This window comes from Mandrillus leucophaeus, unplaced genomic scaffold, assembly GCF_000951045.1.
Source record: "Mandrillus leucophaeus isolate KB7577 unplaced genomic scaffold, Mleu.le_1.0 Scaffold88, whole genome shotgun sequence".
Taxonomy (NCBI): domain Eukaryota; kingdom Metazoa; phylum Chordata; class Mammalia; order Primates; family Cercopithecidae; genus Mandrillus; species Mandrillus leucophaeus.
In genome coordinates this window covers 2093795-2100285 of record NW_012109585.1, presented here as the reverse complement: position 1 = coordinate 2100285, position 6491 = coordinate 2093795, and the positions used below count along the sequence as shown (strand labels likewise).

Below are 6491 nucleotides of genomic sequence, written 5' to 3'. Positions count from 1 at the left end.
GTCTCCTAATTATGTTGCTCTGAAAAAGAGAAGAAAAGATACCTTAAAATGGACACATTAAACCTATACCACGTGTAAACTAACCACCCTCTTAAGCGTCTGCAAACATGTGGAGGTCAGGAAACCTTTGAGAATCTGATGAAAGCTATAGGCTTTTTCTGCAGAAAATTTGTATGTAGGTATATACACAAAAATGTGCACATTAATTCCCAGGGGTGGGGTCACGGATTCTCTGATATCCTTCCCTGAAGCTTCAAGGAGTCTGTGGCTGCCAGATTCCTGTGCTTTGAGTGGAGGCAGCTGTCATTCTTTTACTTTTTCTTTTTCCAATACATTATGATCTCAACTTCTGAGTTATGAAAATAAAGGGTCTGTGGATTATAAGGGAAGTGTTTCACACCAGAACACCAAAATTTTACTGGAAAAAAACTCCTTTCAAATATTGGATAAAATTACTTTTCCATATTCTCTGGTCAGCCTGGAAGCTTGGCTCATTCTGTTAAAGACTGACATGAAAGCTCTTCTGACAAACATGATGAACTTTTTCTTTCTGGATTGTGGGGTGTGCCTCTGCACATCATTTCCTTGGAACCTCACTCATCTCAGAACTCCTCAGTTGAGTTCTGGTTTCTGCACTGTTTCCAATATTAAGAATTGTGTGCAGTCGGCAGTCTGTCAATTAAAGAATAACACACAATTCTCAGAATTTCGAAAGGAAGCTTTATTGTTTCCGAGGACTCTGCTGGAGGAGTCATACATACTTCGCCATTTCTTCCTCTGATGTCCATTTGCCATGATTGTCTGAGGAAGGGAGAAAAAGTCTTTGAAGTGGCTACCAGGATCCTTTGCAGATCTCTGGGATGTCATTGACTCATGCTTCTATGGTGGGTGACTCCCAACATCATCACATTCTTCCAATTCTCCCAGTAGGGTATGCAGTAGTCATATAGGCAAAGCTTTCTGAGCTACAGCAAACTATGAAAGATATTTAAGATATTTATTAAAGATTTTCAAACCAAAAACAATTTGCCTCAATTACCACACATTTTAAAATAAAAAATACAGAAATATTTGTAAATTATTCCAGTTCTTCATCTTCCATATGTTGTCTCACCTTTCCCAAAAGTTGCCTCCTTCTTAGACCTGAAAAACTCAAGGTGGGAGTAGGTCATGGGCTAAACATTTAGGCTAATTCTCTACATCAGATTGCTAATGTAAAAGATTATTGAAAAAATTCAAAGGAAAGGATTATTTCTTCCATAAACATCAACCCAACCCAAGAAAAACTATTTGGGATTTAAATCAGGGTTTCTCAACCATAGCAAAACTGACATTTTGGGTTGACTAATTTTTGGTAGAAGGAGGCTGTCCTGTGCATTGTAGGGTGTTCAGGAGTGTCTCTGGCCTCCACTCCCTAGATGCTAGTAGCACCGCTCTCCTAGTTATGGCAACCAAGAACATCTTCAAACATTGCCAAATGTCTCCTGGGGGTGCAGTCATCCCTGGTTGAGAATTATAGGCCTAAATTGTACAGAAATGGGTTTCTCTACAAGTAAAGTAAAATTGAGTATTGGAGTTGCTTTTATCTGGTCTTCTCGATCAGGTGAATGGCTGAACGAAAAAAGCAATTTGTCTATTTTGATGCCCCACTGACTATGTCGATCTGTTCAGATCATACTGTTCTGCATTTGTTCTTAGATCCCATTTGATTGCCAAAAACAGGGACTTCCTTACTTCATTCTTATGGTTCTGGGATGCCTATTCATTTGCTATTTTATAATGTTTTTGACTATATAGATATTTAGTGATCCCTCTGATTTTCTATAGCCTTTGAGGTCTAGGTAATTTCTTAGACCTTCAGAAGGCTGCTGGTTTGGTACTAAAATTTCCAGTCCTCCCTTCTATGTTATCTCTTCCAACTTTAGACCTAAACTGAGCTCAAACAGCAATTTGGAGAGGTTGGAGTCTCTGGTTGATTTGATCAGTATGTGGACACATAACTTAGGAAGCAAAACTGTTGGCTGTGAGATTACATATGTGATTATGGAAAGGAATCTCGTAATCACAAATTCTTCTGACATATGTATAGTGACTGCAAAACAGCAAATAATTTGTTTTGGGAAGGATTTTACTGGCTGTTTGAAGTGAGGAGTATCTCTACCATACAAAATATTTAAACCAAATTGTTATGTCCTATAATGTTCAACAAAGCACTCTGCAAACATCAGTTCTGGAAAAAAAAAGTATCCTCCAAGGCAGGATTATATGCACTTCTGGGAGTTGTAAACCCATGCAGGCTCCAGAAATATTTGCCTTCCAAGGGCTGGAAACTTCTGAATTAACAACAAATAATCAGTGAGTGTGACAAAGAGTTAAAGTACACAGACTTTACTTTCTCAAAGTTTATGATGTAGTAAAGAAGTTTAAGATGGAGACCTGAAATTGCAAACTGGTGGCCAGTAGGCTAAATCGGGACCATGGATTTGTTTTGTTTGGCTTGCATGTAGCTGGCCTCCAGAATGTCTAACAGAGTGAGAGGAAGGGGGCGGAGGGGGGGGGTGTGGCGGGAAGGAGACAGGCAAAGAGAGAGAAAAATAGAAAGAAGTTGCTAAACAGATATAATTGAGATTTTTGCATAAAAATATAAATTTCCAGCTTTGCTTGAAAAATCAGAATATCTGCCAACACTGGGCCCCTATTCCCACATTTCCCTATGGTAACGGTTGGTTGGAATGAAATAGCAGTGACCCCTTTGGTCTCTGGAACTAGACACTAGCTCTCTGGTCTCTTCCCCCACTTCCCCTTCACTCTTTTACTAGGCCTCTGTCACCATTTGAGATGGCCACCCCTAATGCAGAGACTTCTGGAACATTTATTTAGTTTCTTCTCCATTTAAATAAACTTCTAGAGCCTGGAGCAAAATAGCAGCTGAGGCATTTGTGTGTCAGATGAGATGACCCTGGCTCAGGCCATGGAGGTGGCAATTGAGGTGTGAGAAATGGTCAGATTTAGGATATATTTTGAAGAAAGAGTTAGTAGAATTTCCTGATGGATTGGATCAGGGTGTGAAAGAGGATTCCAAAATGACTCCGATTATGATTTTTACTTATTTTAAAAAGAAAACCTATACTAGAACATTGGAGAGACAGTATTTACCTTTTAAAATAAAAACAAAAATATTCAAAAGCTTTTTCTTACTAGCACTCTTCAAAGCGGATTTGCTATGTGGTACCAATATTATATTCTGGGAAATGCTGACAGTTTTGGAAATTTGGAGGAAAAAGCATTGAGAAGAGCTCCAATTACTAAGAAAAGAGAGTCCAGGAGACTGGGTGGTGTATATAAGCCTATGGATGGCATCTCTGCACCTCAGTGGCCCCACCTGTCCAGGGGCTGGGTTCCCACGGGATCTCCCTCCTCACAAGGAGCTGGAGAGGGAATGCGTCTTGAACAACTGGGGTTGCAATCCAGTGTATGGACAGTCCCACTCCTGGAACTCCAGGGTGGGCACTCGCTCCATTTCCATAGGCCCGCAAGGGTTCCAGGATTGCCCCGTGGGAGGGGTTTCAGTGCTGCATCTAGTAAGAAGCTGTAAGATGCTCAGAAACATGTTTTGAAGCTACTTTGCGCAAAAAGAAGATTCTTCATTCAGATTTGTATTACAAATCAATAAAAGTAGCTAAGTAGTATCTGAAGATGTTTTCGTTTACACTTTATATGTGACAGAAAATCTCCAGTTGTCTGTATCAACGACAATTACTTAATTTTATTACAATATATGCTGATTTGGTTAGTGGAAGCTACTAGCGGCTACTGTGGTGGTGGTGGGAGCTATCTGACTCCCATTCCCAGGCCTGGCCATCGATGCGAAGGCCTCCAGCTGATCGGAAGTCGGTGCTGGCCGGCGCGGAGCCAGGCGCGCAGGCTTCTTTCAGCCGCTCTGGCAAGGCACCCCTCCCTCCCGCAGCGGTCACTCGGCCTCTGGCGCGCATGCGCCGACCCCAGCGGGCGTCCTCCCGGGCTCCCTTTCCCTCCCTCCCTCATCCGGGTCCTGGGCGAGCGGGCGCCGTGCGCGTGTCCCGCGGCCGAGCTGCTAATAAAGTTGCAGCGAGGAGAAGCGCAGCGACGGCGTTGGGAGAGCGCGCCCAGCCGGCCCGTGAGTGAGTGAGGGTCCCCGGCACGCGCGGGCGAGCGGAACCAGGGGCTGCGGGCTCTTCCCCGGCGGACTCGGGCCGAGGCGGGGGCGTTCGGCCGCGCACGGAACGGAAACGATCCGGGGCCTGTCGGGCGGGAGGTAGGCCGAGTCCTGGCCTGCCGGGGTCCCGGCTGGCGGACACGGTGCGGCCCAGCGGCTGCGGGGGCCTCGCCGGCTGGCCGGGGCGTCCTGAGGCGGGGCCGGGGCTGGCCCTTGTCCCAGCCCCGCCGTTACCGCCCAGACTTTGGAGGGAGGCGTCTGGGACGCCTTGGAAGGGACCCCCTGACCCCGCTCTGTCCTGGGGAGCGGTTTGCTTTCCTAACTCGTCTGATGTACCACCCTCGATACACACCCCTGATAGGACTGCGGTTCTCGGCCGGACAGCCTAGGCTGCTGCACTGCGAAGTTGTCCAATGGCTCGATGAATCCGTGCTGCTGTCGCTTTGTGTTTCAAAGATAAGGATCCGCGCTTATCGGTGGGAATTACACTCTGGGCAGTTGTGACCGGCTACTGCAATCAGCTGGTGGTTAGACCTGGTTTCCGCCACTTGCCATGTCAGTTTGCACCACTGCAAGGATTTCTTCTACTTCATGTAAACTCTGTGCTGCAAAGAGAATGCCAAAGCAGCGTCTTTTTGCCTTCATCATATTTAGCCGCTGGCCGGGTCCTATACTTTAATATCAGGGCTTAAATTAATATTCCAGTCTCTTCCCCTCCCCTTTTCCCCTCTCCCCCTTTCAGCTGCTGTTACTACGTGGAGTTTGGAGCCTAAGCTTTGAAAACTCCCATGTGGCGCGCCCGTCTTAATTCTGAGCATGCTCAGTAGGCAAAACAGATTTTTGGTTGCAGAACTCGGGCGAGGATAGTCGGGGTATTTCGACGTTTGCCGACTTCCTAACAGAATGTTTCGATTCTGGTGGTGATGGCATTGGAGAATGGAGCTTAGGCTGGCCTGTAGGTGAGGAATGGCTGAACACCCTGAGCCAGATCTTTATCTTGATTGTAAAGACAATGTTTCCTGACCAGCTGGAGCTTTGGGGGGGGGGGGAGGGGTGGTGTTGCGGGGGGAAGAAGCAGTTTTGGCTGCTTGTGCATTTAAATGGGTGTGGTGCTAAGTATATCTTGTTTACCTTATCTTTCTGTGGAAAAGTTTTGATGTCTAGGTTTGTCACATCATGCCTGTTGCCTAGCACTACCAAAAGAGTTCTTATCTAGCAGCAAAGATTGGATAGGTGGAGGTCGTGGCTTGGCCTCACAGAAGTTGAGAGGAAAGGATACTTGGGTTGCGTTTTTTAAAATTCGTATTTAAAACTAGAGTACTTGAATTTCCGCAGAATACGTGAATTGCCCAGAGTGAATTAGTTTTTAATTTTAATTTGAAAGGCAAAAGTTTGAAAACCTTAGTCCCAGTAGGTTTAGTAACCTTCCAAATAACTTACAATTTCTGCTAGGTGCCAGTGCAGTAGTGTCCGTTGTGGGGAAAACAGTACCTACACTCAGTGTGACAGTTTCACATTTATTGATCCAAATATCATTATGAAATTAGTGTTCCAAATTCCATAAGGAGCTATCTGCAGATGTGTAACAAATTATTTTAATCTTTTATTCCTTTGGTAACTATTAATATTTTTTTCTCTACGGTGAAAATTGTAAAAATACAAAACTTAGAAGAGACAATTTAACAAAACTTAATCTTCATAAAGGTTGTAGATATTGTGTTTAGATTTATAAAGTTTAATTTTGATGATTATTTGTATGATTGTTCTTATTCATCTTCCTTTCCTTCCTTCTCCACATTGCTGCTCCCTCAGTCTTTTGTACATTGCTGCTGTTAATTTACCCATGTACCTTTGTTAAAAATACCTCATTCATCATTTTGTGCATTCCTTTCAGATCATAGCCGAAATAAGCAAGAAAAGTTAGATTAACCTTCTCAACTGACTTTTCTCTCAGGTTTTAAAGGCATCCACATGATATGGTCTAGTTAAAAGGAGGAAGAGAGCAGCAAACTGGAAAAAAAGAATAAAATATTTTCGTAGGTTCTGTACAGATCTGGTAGTATTATCTGCGTGTCTGGTTCACTGTGGTAGGCGCCACAGAAATGGGTAGATTGATAATGTGTTGCATTTCTTTCCCCTCTGGCAAAGTCAGCTATTAATTTCAGTGGGAGACAGTGGCAGAATGTTGTTACTAATGAGGTTTGAATCAGATTGTTGTTTACTGTTGGTTATGTAACATGTTGCTGGGAGTATTATTAAAAGTTGCATTCTGTAGCAAAGTAGAGGCAAGTAAATT

The 6491-nt window shown here is 43.9% G+C and overlaps 1 protein-coding gene and 1 long non-coding RNA gene across 4 annotated transcripts in view; one reads left to right on the top strand and one right to left on the bottom strand.

The window, feature by feature from the left end:
* Positions 1–700: 700 nt before the first annotated feature.
* LOC105531295 lies at positions 701–6093 on the bottom strand. Its single transcript, XR_001004777.1, has 2 exons — positions 4548–6093; positions 701–975 (listed from the first exon to the last, which is right to left on the bottom strand). It is a non-coding gene; the product is annotated as an uncharacterized LOC105531295 (long non-coding RNA).
* Positions 4043–6491, top strand: part of SMAD5 (SMAD family member 5) — a 49366-nt gene continuing 46917 nt past the window's right edge. For all 3 annotated transcript variants that reach the window (XM_011969184.1, XM_011969183.1, XM_011969185.1), the window contains exon 1: positions 4043–4160. The gene's annotated coding sequence lies outside the window, so the exon portion shown is untranslated. The remainder of the gene's footprint in view (positions 4161–6491) is intronic.